This window comes from Pyrus communis, chromosome 6, assembly GCF_041283825.1.
Source record: "Pyrus communis isolate YQ-2024b chromosome 6, ASM4128382v1, whole genome shotgun sequence".
Classification (NCBI taxonomy): domain Eukaryota; kingdom Viridiplantae; phylum Streptophyta; class Magnoliopsida; order Rosales; family Rosaceae; genus Pyrus; species Pyrus communis.
Window position 1 is genome coordinate 17,415,199 of NC_142570.1, and position 17,261 is coordinate 17,432,459.

The 17,261-nt window shown below is 39.8% G+C and overlaps 1 pseudogene; it reads right to left on the bottom strand.

The window, feature by feature from the left end:
• Positions 1-1,698: 1,698 nt before the first annotated feature.
• On the bottom strand, positions 1,699-2,286 carry LOC148696364 (uncharacterized; annotated as a pseudogene).
• Between the last annotated feature and the right edge of the window lie 14,975 nt (positions 2,287-17,261).

A 17,261-nucleotide genomic window follows, 5' to 3' on the forward strand; every position in this document is an offset into this window, starting at 1 on the left:
TGGAGTCCTAATTCCTCTCATTTTCAGCCCAAATTTGTGCCTTCCCTTCACCCTATAAATACATGATGCCGCAACATTCATAAACAACCACCCTCTACCACAAATTCACACCACACCATCCACCATACCTCAAGAGCCTAATTCACACAAATCCCTATTGTGGGCAGCAAGGAAGGAAGGAAGAGCCACCTGGAGTGTTTCTAGGTGTATTCTATCTTTGTTTTTAATGTTTAAATTTAATTGTCCTTGTTTTGTGAACATGAGGAACTAAACTTGTTTTAGTTAGAGGTGAATTCAAAGCCATGAACATAAATGTGATATGAATTGATTTCATCCAATTATTGTTTCATAAATCATGAATGCGATTTACTTATCTGTTTGATTGATAACTTATTCTTGTATGTTGATTAAGGAGGCCTACTTAGTTTGCATGCATGAATTTGATGCTAGAATATAAGGGAGTTTCACGTAATAGTTATTCACTTATATTCACAAGTAGTGGAAGTCACTAGTCATGATTGTGTTAAGTGAATCCTTGGCAGGAGTCTCATGCGTTTCATAGTGATGAATGCCTTGTCAATGCTTATGATTTTCATAGAACTTAATGACTTTTGATATGTATCTCTATCATGCGTTTCATATAAGGAACTTGAAAAAGATAATTTGGTTGTAATGCATATTCATTCAATTCAATGAAATAAGGAAAATTTGATGGTTGGTTGTGCGATGCAATTAACTTGGGGCTTTGTCATTCATGGTTTAAAGGAATAATAATAGGAAATCGATTTGTATGCATGTATGTCATGTGTGGAGAAGGACCCTCTAGCTAGCCATTCACCCATAGTTTTCCCTAATTTCATCCAAAGTTGTTTAAGTCTTTAAATATGTTTGTTTTTACTTTAATTTCGTCCAAATCAGTCTCCCCTTTAATTAAGTGTGTTAGATTAGTTAGAAACGTGTTCAAATCTATCCAATTTAGTGTTTTGAGTCTTAATAGTCTAAAATTCGTCCAAATAACTTCTTAGAGTCTGTTTCGAGTCAATTTAACTTAGTTTGTGTGTTTTGAGTCATATAAGTCTAGTTAAGTGTTTTTAAGTTTTGTTTTGTGTTTTTAAGTCAGTTTAGAGTAGATTAGCATCCCTTCTAATCCCTGGCCTAAAGTGATCCCTACTTTCATATACTACAATCATAGGGTTTTAATTTGAGTGTTAGAATATTTCACATCAGAACAAAAGAAGCGAAGATAGAGAAAAGCGAAGGAAACAAGTTTATAAAATTTTCTAGCAAAATTGATAAACAACTAGCAAAGATCGAAGGAGTTCAAGCAAAGCAAAAAGCAACAAAGACTACCTAAAAGACTACTATTCAGCAACTTGGACAATTCACGACTACTCGGTTGCTACACCCGTAACATTCTCAGTAGCGGCACCATCCGGCGCTTCACCCCGGCTACTCCAGCATGAGCACCAACATCTCACCAATAGAAGCCTCAAAAGTAAAGGCAAGAAAGTGATTCGGAGAAATAGAGAAGATGTCGAAGTATTTCCCAGGAAACTCAAAGTCAAACGGCCTACCAAAGAGATGATGTACATAACCCAACTTGTAGAAATCGGCCAGACTCTGCACAAGCGAGGCCTCGAGTCCAGCATTCTCACCCTTCAACTGCTCATTCTCCTTGAGCAGACCAACATGGACATGCTACAGTTCATCCACTTCCTTCTTCGGACTTTCGTTGATCTTCAAAGCACCTTGGAGTTCCAATACTTGGGGTTCAAGCCTATCAATGACCTTCTTGAAGTGGATCACTTGATTATAAGCAGCAATCAACTCTTCATCCTTTGCATAAGTAGCAGAACGAAGCTCAGAAATGACACACTCAAGATCTTGAATCTGAGGTAAGTAACATTTGATTTCCTCCTCTGCACTTTCATACTCAACATGGATCGCACCAAGCCTAGTCTTCAAGTTAACGATCTATTGGCAAGCAGTCTTAAGCTGCAAAGAAATGGGAGTAGAGATATTAGACCCCTTCAAAACGGCGAGCTCCGGTTCTAACCTTTTGATCTTTTCAGCAGAAGAATAAGCTTTGGCTGCCATAACCTTTGTCATCTTCTCTGCAACCTTGGTATCTTCTTGGTCAAGAAGCATAGACTCAGCCGCGATAATAGCTGTCTTCTGCATCATGGCAAGCAGAACAGTCTTCCAATACTCGGTCATATGCTTAGCAAAAGATCTTGGACAAACAACCCCTCTAACGTCATCAACAAACTTGGCACAAACATCCATGTTTTCATGCAGATCTGGGTTCAAAAGCGCACATATCTCAGTAGCTTCCCCATAAGCAGGCTTAGTGAATTTCTTATAATTGCCCACGCGAGTAGTCTTCTCCATCTCAGTAGGCGAATCAATCGCAGCAGTAGAAATAGTAGGGTTTGGCCCTAGCAGTAAGGTCCATTTTATCATTCATTATATTTGCAAGCCTCTCCAAAGTTGAACTAGACTTAGCTCCCAATAGATACCTTGGTACTGGTTTCAGCACTAGGGGCACGACGGAACCCTTACACTGAGCAACCTTATCAGTAATCCAACTAGCCGTCTTTGGCATGGCAGGCATCACTGACTCAGATTTAGTAGCCCCATCTTTCATCCCCTTGGAAGAAGTCAAGTCAATCACAAGCCTGAGGGCAGCTGGCGAACCCTCGCGAGTAGCAGAAGAAGTCTTCTGTGTTTTCTCAGCTGGCATCTCTTGAGTAGGCTGGGAATATCTCTTTTTCCACCTTTACTTGCAGCGGATCCACAATAGCGATCAGACGAGCCAATGCATATTCCTTGATCCTATTCATCCCTCTCTCGGGAACAACCCACCTTTCTCTTAACGAAGACGACTAAGCAACCAACACCATTAACGATACTCAGCAGAGGAGCTCAATTAATGCTGTTTTTTCCCTCATTTTTCTCTCAGACCAGAAGGTAGGAGGCCTGCATGCCTAGTATTCCAGCAGCTCACGAGTCTCATGACCTCCTCATTTCTCTTAATCACTAGCCTGGCACTGCTTCCCAGTGCCACAATCCGCGGCCCCAGTAGTACAGTTGCCTTTGGCTTTAGCCACAATGAGCAATTATGCAGTGGTGCCAGCCACAACACTTCTTGGCCCGTGCCGAGCTGAATCCTGGCCCCTGCTAGCCAACATGCCGCACCACACCGACGGTTGCTCTGCGACAACACTACCCAAAAAGAAGACAAGGAAAATTAAATTTTTCTTACCTCGGTGCAGTGCGGAGAAAACGAAGAAAGCAATGAAAGACGATCCTTTGCATGGGCAAGTGTAGAAGGTTGGTAGGGGAGGGAGAACAAATATCCTTTAGTTTGCTCTTTCTTGTATGGTAGAATAAATTGCTCTTTGAAGTTGATTTAATCATCTACGTAAGGTACACATAATTAGACTTTAGAAGTGATTTATTTCCCTTTCCTATAAAGATCTAATTTCCAATTAAAGAGGGAATCTACATTAAAATAGGAAACAATCCTAAGTTTCCTAAAGCAAGAAAATTTGTACACCTACTGCCTTTTCTTGCGAGCAACCCAACAGGTGTGGGGGCATTTGTGGAGCTAAAAATAATCAAGAAAAATATGGAGGTGACACGTGGATTTTTGGGTAAAAAGACAAAATTACCCTCGAGGCATACCAGGATTTCTACGCGTGAGCAGCGGGCATTCATCCCTCAATCAAGTCAAAGTGTCCAAAATAGGTATTTATTCAAAACCCATTTCATCCATCCTCATCAAATCTTCTCCACAAGGTAACCTCCAAATCATTCCTTTTTAATTATATTAATTAGCTAATTAATTGATTTATTACTCAATTAATTTATTAATTAGCTACCAAATCATGAATCTCACCCAAAAAACCAACGAAGTGGCCGGTTCCCATCCTCCCAAAGGGGCCGGCCACACCCCTATATAAACACTCTCATTTTCTCCAAAACTTAATCCCAATTCTCGCTAAATTCTCTAAATTCTCCAAACATTTTTCCCTCAAAATTCTAACTTTGGCATCAGAGGTTCTTTGGCCAAAGCCCCCATCCCCATTTACCGTGGATGTGTGAGGCTCTTGGTCTTGACCTAAGGTGTTATTTGTTTTGAGAGTGCAATTTTGTCCAAAAATAAGGAGGATGAAATTTTCATCCACACGTATAAGCCGGGAAATTTTTTAAAAGTACAAATATTTAATTAAAAAAAATTACAATAAAAAGTCATCAAAGTTAGCTCCGGTAGTCGACTATGTAGGGTCAAGGCTTGGGAGGTCAAAGGTGTAGTAGGAGGAGGTGTAGCGGCGGGGATGTTAAAGCCAACCCTCATAAGCATGGCGATGATCTGGGCCATCTTAGACTATTGGGCAACAATATGAGCATGCTGGATGGCGGTGCGGGCAGTTTGCGTCGCAATATGCTGATTTTAGGTCGCAACCTGCTGCTGGAGTTCCACTACTTGCTTCGTCAATCATGCGACTTGTCCTGAGGTAGAGGTAACTGAAGGCTCTTGTTTCACGATGGCAGAGTGGTGGAGCAGCTTCTTCTTCGACCTATTTATTGCGTTGGCCTTGGCTATTTTCCGTTAAAAGAAAAGAACCGTGTTAGTGCCGATATTAATTATAAAGTATTCAAATAAATTAATAAACATAATTAAAGTATTAATAAAATATTATTAATCTAAAATAATTTATATAATTCACTTACCAAATATTTTTCGTCCTAAAAATGGGTGTAGAGCCAAGTCCAATTTTCAGGGCTCCTCACCAACTCTAAGGGGCACCCATGTGCTCGCCGGATCATCGAATTTTTGGAAATACTTGTGGAGGTCACTCTTCCACTGAGTAACCGACCGGTGAAAAGTTTGTGGCTGTATTTGGTTTAATTGGCATCAAGGTCCTCGAGCTCATAGTGATGTTGTGAATAAGATAAAAATTAATCAAAGTTAACAGTTACTAATTTTCACAATTTACTTAAAAAATAATGAAAAAAATAAACTTTGCTAACTGGTAACTCATGAAGAATGGCGTCCTTGGTCTCCTGTGGGACAAATCTCCAAGACTCCCACTACATGAGCCAGTGGTGATGCCCAACAGAGCCAATGTCATGGACCAAATGGTTGTCCTACTCCTTTGTTGATGTTGCCCGATGTCAAGCATCCCAAGTAATCTTTATATGTTTTTGGGTGGTGCAAGTGAGCTATGAGGTGCCCATGATTCTGCATGGGCCCCTAGTGTTTTTACAAGCTGCAAAAATGAAATAAGTTAGTGTAAAAAAATTAAATACTCTACAAAAAATTCGACAAAACTTTCCTTAAAAAGATGTATTACCTATGTCGGCTCTCTCTCTATCTGCGATGGAAGCCGATGCAAACTCCTCTACCTCGTTGGTAATCCAGGTCCATTGATGAGTTTGTCGTGCGCTCAATTACGGATGAGTCACCGAAGAAGTAGATGACTCAGACACTGCAGACATCAGGGCCTGGGGTGAAGTTAAGACTGTCACGCCCCAATCCTGACATACACGTGACGTCACCAAATACCCGTATCTCTAATATACCCCGCCTCCGGGAAATGGCAAAACACAACTTAAGAATCTAACCATGCCATAATTCTTCGTAGACTTTATGGCTACATCTAACATCCTTGTTAGACTACCTAAGGGCAAACAAACCAAACACACCAAGAAAAGAGCCACAAGAAGTTCAAAGCTTCTTGAAATAATTCATACAGACATATGTGGACCTTTTGATGCTCCAACCTTTGGTGGAGAAAAATATTTTATCACCTTTATAGACAATTATTCACGTTATGACTATGTTTATATATTGAAAGAAAAGTCTAAGGCAGTGAATGCATTTCAGGTGTTCATTACTGAAGTTTGAAAGACAATTAGATAAAAAGGTGAAGATTATCAGGTAGGATAGAGGTGGTGAATTTTATGGAAAATATGATGAATCAGGACAATGTCCTGGTCCATTTGCAAAACTCCTTGAAAAGCATGGCATATGTGCCCAATACATTATACCAGGTACGCCACAACAGAATGGTGTTGCTGAAAGGCGTAATTGTACTCTTATGGACATGGTTAAGAGTATGTTAAGTAATGCGTCTTTGCCTATATCATTGTGGATGTATGCTCTTAGAACTGCTGTATATTTATTAAACCTGGTTCCTAGTATGGTAGTTCCCAAAACACCATTTGAACTGTGGATAGGAAGGAAACCTAGTTTAAGGCACCTGCATGTTTGGGGTTTCCCAGCAGAAATAAGAATTTATAATCCGCATGAAAATAAGACGATAAGTGGTTACTTTATTGGTTACCCAGAAAAATCGAAAGGATATAGGTTTTACTATCCAAATCATAGTACGAGAATTGTTGAAACCGGCAATGCTAGATTCATTAAAAGTGGTGAAATCAGTAGGAGCGAAAAACCTAAAGAATTGGTCATTAATGAAGTTAGGGTGCAGATTCCTACACCTATAATTTCTAAGCAAGTTGTTGTTCCTACACATGTTGAACCGTTAGACAATGTTGAACAACAAATTAATGACCATCCACTCTAGAATGAGATTACCACAAATGAAAATGTAGTGGAAGAACCACAAGAAATAGCATTAAGGAGATCTCAAAGAGAACGGAAACATGCTATTTCGGATGACTATGTGGTATATCTACAAGAGTCTGACATTGATGTAGGAATAAATAAAGATCCAGTTTCGTTTTCATAAGTCGTTAACTGTATTGATTCTAGTAAATGGAATGATGCCATAAATGATGAGTTAAAATCAATGGACCAAAATGAAGTCTGGGATCTCGTTGAATTACCTAAAAGTTGTAAGAGAGTTGGGTGTAAGTGGGTTTTTAAGACCAAACACAACTCTAATGGCAATATAGAATGATATAAAGTCAAACTGGTGGCCAAAGGTTTTACTCAGAAAGAAGGCGTTGATTACAAAGAGACTTTCTCACCAGTTTGAAAGAAGACTCTTTTAGAATCATTATGGTAGCTCATTATGATTTAGAGTTACATCAAATGGATGTGAAAACAATATTCTTGAATGGGAGTTTGGACGAAGAAGTCTACATGGATCAACCTGAAAACTTCGCATTAAAGGGAAAGGAACACATGGTCTGTAAACTAAAGAAGTCAATATACGAACTTAAACAAGCTTCACGACAATGGTATCTTAAGTTTGATAATATCATTGTATCCTTTGGTTTCAAAGCAAACATCAATGATCAATGTACATATCTGAATGTCAATGGGAAACGTTAATGGTGATAGGGTGTTCAGTGAGACTTAAAACGGAATTTCACAATCATCGAGGTTCAATTGGAATCTTGAGGTTGAAGATGACATCGACCTGTCGTGCATCACCATAAATCGTCGAAAAATGATGGCACAGGTTTGTCTTCAGGCAAACTCGAGGGTTGGTGACAAAAACGACAGAAAACCACGTCGTTTTTGGGTTTTGGGGGCAGAAACAGCTCGGCTCCTTGGAGACTTGGGTCACGCAGCTCGTCGGTTTTTAGCCACGGATCAGCGCATGGCTAGGGTTTAAAAAACTCATTTTTTAGTCAATTTTTATAAGGTTTACAAAACCCTAGTTCTTGCTTCTATTTTCTTTTGTTTCTTTGCTATTCAGACATATTCATTCACATAATATGACAATATTTTGAATATAATACATGCTCAATTTATGTGGAATCTGTAATTCGTAGAACATAAAGTTGGGGTCATGCATTGTGGTGAAACTTTATGCAATCAAGACTGTAAAAATATCAAGATAAAAACTATTGTTTTGGAAAAACCTAGATTGCGTGTGAGTATTATGAATGGGTTCGTAGGAGTTCTTCCTTCAATTTCGGCTTTCCATCTTCAAGGAACGTTGTATCTCATTTCAATCATTAAAAAAATATATTGAATCAATAAAAGTATATGTATTCAATAAAATCAAAAGTTAATCAAATAAGAATAATTGAAACGTAATACTACCCTGATTGAAGATGAATGAATTCTCTTTAGCAGAGTATCAAGAGCGTGCTGATATCGTCTTGTGGCCTATATTTAATTGAGAGATAGAGTAGAGGCACAACATGAAGAAAGAGATGGAGAAAAGGCTTGAGAAATTCTATGTGTTATTCACAGACCTCGTGCCTTTGTTTATATTAATAAGGAGAAAAGAAAGAGAAATTTTATTTGAACCCACATAACCTCTCTCTACACCCAACTTAAACTGTAAATGGAAATTATCTTTTTTTACCCTATGACATAATTGCCATCAAGTTCACGATGAAATTAACACTAAAAATAAAATATATCAATAAACCCACACCTAATAATCATGGAATTCAATATTGGTGTCGTGGGTTTGAATTAGTGCTGCCACTTGGTTGTGGAGTCCTATTCCACTTGTAATGACCGTTTCAAGTGCATCCTCATGTAATTGTTCAAGATGTTCCTGCACCAATGAATCAATGATATTAATAGAAAAGCATGAATGATTATCATTAGGATATCTCATAGTTTCAGAAATATTAAAATCAATAACTTCCCCATCAAATTCCATCGTTAAAGTCCCTTTGAACACATCGATCTTGGTGCGGACTGTTTTCATGAATGGTCTCCCAAGAATGATTGGCAATGATGTGGAATGGGCCGTATCGTCCATCTCAAGCACATAGAAATCAGCCAGGAAAATTAAGTTGTTAACCTGCACCAAAACATCTTCCAAAACTCCCCTTGGATATGCATTATAACGATCGGCTAATTGAATAATCATACTATCATTTTTCAGCTCTCCTAGGTCTAACATCATAAATAGAGTATGGCATGACGTTAATTGAAGCTCCTAAGTCTAACATAGCATGTTCAAACTTAGTTTGGCCAATAACACAAGGGATTGTGAAACTACCTGGATGTTTGCATTTTGGAGGTAATTTCCTTTGTAAAACAGCGGAAACATTTTCACTTACCCTCACCACTTCTTGTTGTGCAAAACTTCTTCAAGAATTTGGCATACTTTGAAACTTGTTTGATTGCATCAAGGAGTGGAATGTTGACTTGTACCTTCCTAAATGTCTCAAGAATGTGTTTGTCATTCTCCTCTTTCTTTGCTTGCATAAATCTGCAAAGGAAAAGAACATTGGGTGGAATAGGGTAAGAATTAATGGAATTCGAACCCGACTTACCTATATTGGACGAATTGGATGAATTGGATGAATTGGGGTCTCTAAGTGGCTGCGGCAAGGGTGTTTCTACCCTTGCTGTGGCTTGGCCTTGTCCCTCTTCCTCAATTTGCAACTTCCCATCCTCTTTGTGACTTGATTTAGATGGTCTTGGGTCAGCTCCAACTTCTTTTCCACTTCTTAATGCGATAGCTTTGGCAGATTCGAATCCTCCATTTGGGTTGACAATGGTTGAGCTAGGTAATTTGCCTTGGTCTCTAAATTTTCCCATGAATTCCGCCATTTGCCCTATTTGTTTCTTCAAGTCATCCACCTCCTTAGCTTGATTTTGTACCCCCTACGTCAGAGTGGTTAATAATTGAATAACCTTATCATTATCCAAAGATGTACCTGAATTTGATTGAACTAAAGGTGGTTGAGGTTGCATTGGTGTGAATGGCTTTTGATATATCCCAGGGGGTGTTGGACGAAATCCTCCTTGTTGTTGAGGTTATTAAGGCTCCATCCACCTCATGTTTGGGTGATCTCTACATCCTGGGTTGTAAGTATTTGAGTATGGATCATGCCTTGGCTGGTTTTGCCCTTGGTAGCCCACGGCATGAACCCCATCCACCATTCTCAATCAATTGAGGCATTTTTCAGATTGATGTCCTTGTATCGAGCACACACCACAGATTGTGTTTTCTTGTATTTTGGGTTTTTCAACAACCAGTGACACAAGAAGAGTGAGATTAACCAATTGGGATTGAATTTCAGATATTGCACTTACCTCATTCACATGTTGTTGCCATGGTATGTCTCTCTGCCCAACTCTTTTATATTGTTGTGCATTCAAGGCTCGGTTGGCAATCAAAGTCTTGGCATCAATTGGTGTTTTGTCAACCAAAGCTCTTCTCGCTAATGCATCAAGCATTTGTCTCTCAATTGGAAGAAGTCATTCGTAGAAATATTGAATAAGAAGCTCTTCTTTCATTTGATGTTGAGGACATGATGCAACAAGAGTCTTGAAACGCTCATAATAGGTTGGAAAGGACTCCCCTTGATTTTGTTGAATTCCGCTAATCTTCTTCCTCAAGAGAATGACTCTCGAAGTGGGGAAGAATTTTTCTAAGAACGCTCTCTTCATGCTCTCCCAAGATGTAACCGTGCCAGGGGCTAATTCATACAACCAATCCTTAGCTTTTTCCAAAAGAGAGAATGGAAAAGCTTTCATCTTCAAAATGTTGGCATCAACGTTGATTGGAGTCATGCTTGAACAAACCACTTCAAATTCCTTCAAATGCTTGTTTGAATCCTCCATGGACAGCCCATGGTACTTTGGAATGTGGTGCAACAAGCTAGACTTCAATTCGAACCCATCGGTCTTATCTTGAGCTGCCCTAGGATATTGAATGCATAGGGGTGCGGCATTGTCCATTCCCGAGGCTGAAAGCTCCTTGATTGTTCGATTGTCCGCTACCATGACTTGCGCTTCTTTTTCCTCTCTTGCCATGGCATCTTCTTCCCCCTCAAAATCAGATTCTGAGCTAGAACTTGGTGGGTTAAGTTCTGGCTCCTTCCTCTTCCTTCTCAAAGTTCGCTCAAAATCATCATCAAAGTCCAAGATGTTTGCAAGAACAGGTTGAGAGCTATGAGTCATAAACTTCTACTTAAAAACAAGAAAAGAAAACAAGGTCAGCAACTAAAACAAAAACACATGAAAAAGAAACAAAAAGAAACAACGGGGGATTAGCAAAGTTGCTAATCCCCGGCAATGGCGCCAAAAATTTGATGTGATAAATAATAGCACTCAAATTAAACCCTCTTGTTGACAATTGTAGTAAATATGCAAGTAGGGATCATTCTAGGCTGGGGATTAGGAGGGATTGCTAATCTAATAAAAACTGACTCAAGAATACAAAACTAGGCTTAAAAACACTTAAACAAACTCAAAGACTCTTAACTAAACTTATATGACTCAAAACAGCACAAAACAATCAAATAGACTCAAACTAGACTCTAGGACTTACTTTGGACAAAAATTAAATTAGTTTTGACTCAAAACACTTAAAAACACACAATAGGACATATTCTAACTAATTTGACACAACAAAGTAAAGGGGATTGGGTTTTTGATGAATTTATAGTAAAAACAAGTAACTTAAAGACTGAAACAAAGTTTGGCACGAAATTGAGTGAATGGAGGGGTGATAAGCTAGCTAGAGGATCATTTTCCACACATGACAAACTTGAACACAAATTGATTTCTAGTTGCTTTTTCAATAAACCATGAACCTCAACACCCTAGATTAACCATGACATCACTAATTAACCCTTAGATTTTCCTTAAGTCATTGAATTGGATGGACCACGCATTGGCAACCAAATTATTCTTCCCAATTCCCTACATGAACTGCATAATAGAGACACAAGCAAAGATCATTAAGTTTCGTGAAAATCATAAGCATTGACAAGGCATTCGTAACTATGACATCATGATTGTGACATCCCACATCGCCCAGGGGAGTGATCCTTAAATGTATATTCCCATCCCTACCTAGCATGAGGCCTTTTGGGAGCTCACTGGCTTCGGGTTCCGTAGGAACTCCGAAGTTAAGCGAGAAGGGGGCTAAAGCAATCCCATGATGGGTGACCCACTGGGAAGTTGCTCGTGAGTTCCCAAAAACAAAACCGTGAGGGAATGGTAAGCCCAAAGCGGACAATATCGTGCTACGGTTGTGGAGCGTGCCTGGGAAGTGGTCCGCCCCGGGTCGGGATGTGACAATTTGGTATCAGAGCCTAACCCTGGCTGTGGTGTGCCGACGAGGATGTCGGGCCCCTAAAGGGGGTGGATTGTGACATCCCACATCGCCCAGGGGAGTGATCCTTAAATGTATATTCCCATCCCTACCTAGCACGAGGCCTTATGGGAGCTCACTTGCTTCGAGTTCCGTAGGAACTCCAAAGTTAAGCGAGAAAGGGGCTAGAGCAATCCCATGATGGGTGACCCACTGGGAAGTTGCTCGTGAGTTCCCAAAAACAAAACCATAAGGGAATGGTAAGCCCAAAGCGGACAATATCGTGCTACGGTGGTGGAGCGGGCCCGGGAAGTGGTCTGCCCCGGGTCAGGATGTGACAATGACACTCATGCCAGGAATTTAACTTAACATGATTATGACAAGCAACCTTTACTACTTGTGAATATGAGTTTGTAACGATTATGTGAAACTCCCTTATATTCTAGCATCAAATTCAAGCATGCAAACTAAGTAGGCCTCCTTAGTTAACATACAAGAATAAGTTCTTAATCCAACAGTTAAGTAAATTGCATTCACAATTTATGAAATCACAACTGGAATTAATTAATTCATATCACAAATATAATCATGGTTTCAAAGTCTCCCCTAGCTAAAACAAGTTTAGTCTCTCATGTTCACAGGAAAACAAAGAGAACTTAAATTAAACATTGAAAACAAAAGATAGATTACACCTCAAAACATTCCAACAATCTAACTTGAATGCCAAAAACGTCCAAGGCTACGTCTCATCTCCTTCTTCCTTGCTATGCTACGGCACAAGGGTTAACGATGTGAAAAGTGGGTTGTGGTGTGTTATGGTGAAGGATAGATGAATGGCAGGGACATATGGTGGAATAAGAGGTGCGGAATGGTGTATGGAAGGTGATGAAGATTGCGGATGGATATGTGGAAGGATGAATGATGGCTGGTTGTGTATGTGAATAAATAGATGTGTGTATAGGTGCGGCACAAGGTATATATTTTAGGGAAAAGATCTAAACTTTAATTCAATGTTTTAGGAAAGAGGACCTCAAATCCACAAGGAAAAGGAGAATTAAAGTCAGAATCCCAAAGGAAAAGGGATAGGAACTTGTGGCAAGGAAAATAGGAAAGGGAATGTTGTTTCCCTTGCACGGCAAGGAAGGATAAAGGCTAAGCTGGGTGCGGCATCCCCCTTTTGCTGGGATTAAGGCTTCTAGAACTTGTATTTAAGTGTCCTAAATTAATTAGGGACCCTTTTTGGCAGTTGGAACTTATGTAGGAAAGATTTAGGGAAACAAAGTCAAAATAAGGAAGTTTGACTCATGTTTCTTTCTTTGTGGCTGATTTCTTTACTTCCAAATCTTGAATTAATTTCTTCCATCTCTTTAGCAAATTCCTAGCCTCATTTGGTCTTCAATTTCATCTATCCACTTTACTCCAAGCTTATGTTATCCATTCCAAGCCCAAAACTGCTCCAAAATGCACCAAAATGCACTTTCTTGCTACTTTAGCCATTTAGACCTACAAACACACGAAAATAGCTCAAAATACTAAAATAACTATGAACTAACAACATAAATGTAAAAAAACAAGCGAACTAAGTCGCCTAAATATGCTCCTATCATGTGGTAGGGGCCCAAAGTGGACAATATCATGCTACGGTGAAGTTGAGCCCAGGATGTGGTGGGGACCTGAGCTGGGAACAGAAACAAAACCGTGAAGGCATGGTCGGGACCTAAAGATGACAATATCGTGTTATAGTGGAGTCAACCTTGGGATGTGGTGGGGGCCCGGGCCGGGATGTGACAATAGAGGCCTACTCTTCCATTGGAACTTGTTCACTGTGATGTATGTGGGCTTATACAAACACCTATAGAGGCTAGAAACAGATACTTCCTCACCTTTATAGTTGATTGCATAATTTTGTGCTAGTGTACTTTCTAAGATACACATTTGAAGTGTTCAATGTACTCAAGAGGTTTAAAGCCACTGTTGAGTTGCGTATAGGTTATGAATTGAAAAGGTTGAGGAGTGACAGGAGTGGAGAGTTTACTTCCTTGGAATTAAATCAATTCTGTGAAAGCATAGGCATGGAAAGACAACTCACTGTTGCTTATTCACCTTAGTAGAATGGTGTAGTTGAGAGGAATAATTGAACTATAGTTGAAATGGCTAAATGCATGATTTTGGAAAAGAATATGACATTTGAATTTTGGGCTTGAGCAGTAAACACTGTAGGTGTCCTACAAAAGCACTTGACAAGAAAACTCCCTTTGAAGATTGTAGTGGGAGAAAACTAGGAATTAAGCACTTAAAGGTGTTTGGATCTCTGTGTTACTCCCACATTCTAAGTCAACACAGGCAGAAGCTAGATGAATCAAGCACCAGATGTATTTTCTAGGGTATGAAACATGTGGGAAAGGTTATAGGCTTTATAACCAAGTGCAGTACAAGGGGAAGAAGAGAGTTCACTGGTACAAGAAGAATACGAGATTGGTTGCAAATGGGATTCTCAGAAGCAAAGGGTAGATTTCAATGAAACATTTACCCATGTGGTAAGGCTTGACACTATAAGGACTTTTATTGCCCTTGCTACATAGAAAAGATGGAAATTATTTCAATTGAATGTGAAGCCTTCTTTTCTTAATGGTGTTCTACATGAAGAAGTCTATGTGGATAAGCCACTTGGTTTTATGGTGACGAATAAGAAAAACAAGGTATATAGTAAGGGTGGGCAAGGGCTGGGCCGAGCCCAATTTTGAAGGGACCAAACCGAACTCAGGTGTAAAATAAACGGGCCAGGCCAAGCCAAGTATAACATATTTTACAACAAGAACTGGACCTAACCTAGCCCGCTTGAAACGGGCCGGGGTCCACGGGTCCTTTTTATTTTTAGGATACAATTCAATCGATTTGATGCAATCAATGCCGTCTCCGCCCAAACCACCACTCAATAGCACCGCCTAAACTCCCGCTACAAATCCACCAAGAGCTGTTGTAGCTGCAAGTTCATCCGAGACACAAAAACCGACCCAAAAAATTACTGCTTCTTTCTCTACAAAGTAATGGAAGATCCCAGCAGCAGCAGAGTAATGGAAGATCCCAAGAAATATGTGGTGACTAGCTTAAGGAAGGCTTCACCCAGCAAATTGAATCTAACGCCATCTATTTGCAATTTTATTACAACTTTATTCACCGATCCCAGAAAACCCAGTTAAAAATTTCAAACCCAGAAAACTTTCAACCCAATAAAACAAATCAACCTCAGATCATACCTACAGAGAGATTGCAAAGACTGAATTTAGTAAATTACCTTAATTTAGGGAGGAGATGAGATGATAGTGATGGCCGATTTGGATTCGTAGAACGAACTGACGGAGATATCAACAAACTGACCATGTAATTGAGTAGAGCTCAAGTTGACGGAGATAGAAAGAAGAACTGACGGAGAGAGAGAATGACGGAATCAAGCAATAGCATATCTATTTAGGGCATGGCAGTCAAGTCCTGGATCGTGGCAATGAGGTCGTCGTCTTCTCCAATGGTGAGCCCATCGTCTTCTCCGATCTGGAGCTTCACAATCTTCGTTTTCTCCGACTGCTGTGATGTCAACGCAGTCGATGGGTGTGAGAACGACGAAAAAAAGTAGGGTAATCGGGGGAAGATGATTGAATGAGTAAAGCATATGTAGAACAGGTAGGTTCGAGGCCCCAGTATTCTAAAATTATGGAATCACCGCGCCCCACCCCACCCCGCTTTGTCTCTACCGAGTTTAGCCCCACCCCGAACCCGTCTCTAATCTATAATACCTGAACTGGCCAATGGGTCTTGTACCCGTTTGCCCAGTGATAGGAGCATATTCATGCGACTTAAATGGCTTGTTCTCGTGCATTTACGTTATGTTTCTCTAGTTATTTTAGTCCTTTATGCTTCTTTTGTGTGTTTTCAGGTTCTAAGGGCCTAGGGAGCAAGAAAGTGCATTTTGAGGCCATTTGGAGCATTTTTGGGCATGGATTGGATAACTTATCCATGGAGCCAAGAGGATGGACGAATTTGAAGGCCTTGTTTTCACTTTGGACATAAAACAAAGGGCCTAGCCCATTCTCTCTTATTCTCTCCCTTATAGCCATGCAAAGAACCATCCATTCCATCAAAAACAATCCATCAATTCACATGCAAAACCACCATTAACACACATGCACCCAAACAAAGCCAATCTAGCTAACCCTACATGCATTCTTTATTCACTCATTCATCATTGCACCACAAATCAACACATGCACCCTTTAATTCATTTAACACATATAAACATTCAACCATGCCGTGGCCTACACACACATGCACATCATTCATTCTTCTTCCTAGCCGTGCATCCCCTTAGCCATTTCCAACCACATTCTTCCACTTCCCACTTCATCATTACACCACCTAATCCACATGCACTCCCATCCATTTCATCATTGCATTCATCACCAAAGAACCAACAACAAAGCCGTGCATTACTCATCAATACCTGCCATCATTCACAAAACTGTCTTTGCCGTGGCATTCATCCTCCTTTCCAGCTTTCCTAGCTATTTTCCACCACATTCCAGCACATGCATGCTTAAACAAACAGCCCTATGTTCCCTCCACTCCTCCTATAAATACCCTTGCATTCCCATTACCTAAACACATCTCATTTCATACACAACACCACACCACAAACACATCCACTTCTTCCTAGCCGTGAGTCCCATCTCTCCCTTATAATCCAAACACCATTCCTCTTCCATTTCAATCATTCCCCAATCCATTCAACACACCAACAACATCCCTTAGACCTTATGCTACAATAAAGAGGAAGAGAAGAGGGCCTAAACGTTCATACAATTCAAGTTTGAGTTGTTGGAATGTTTAGGTGTTTCTTTGATTTCAATGTTTAATTTTAATTCTCTTTGTTTTGTATGAGGAACTAAACCCCCCCCCCTTAGCTAGGGGGGGATTCTAAATATATGTTTATGCTTGTATTTTGATTTGATTACTTCCAATTGCGTTTCATAAGTTGTGGATTCAATTCGTTTAACCGTTTGATTGATAACTTATTTATGTACGTTTATTAAGAATGCGCGCTTAATTTTCATGCATGAATATGACGCTAGAATATAAGTGAGTTTCACCTAATCGTTATGAACTTATATTCACAAGTAGTGGAGGTTGCTTATAAACAATCGCGTTAAATGAATTCTTGGCACGAGTTTCATGCTGATCATAGTAACGAATGCCTCGTCAACACTTATA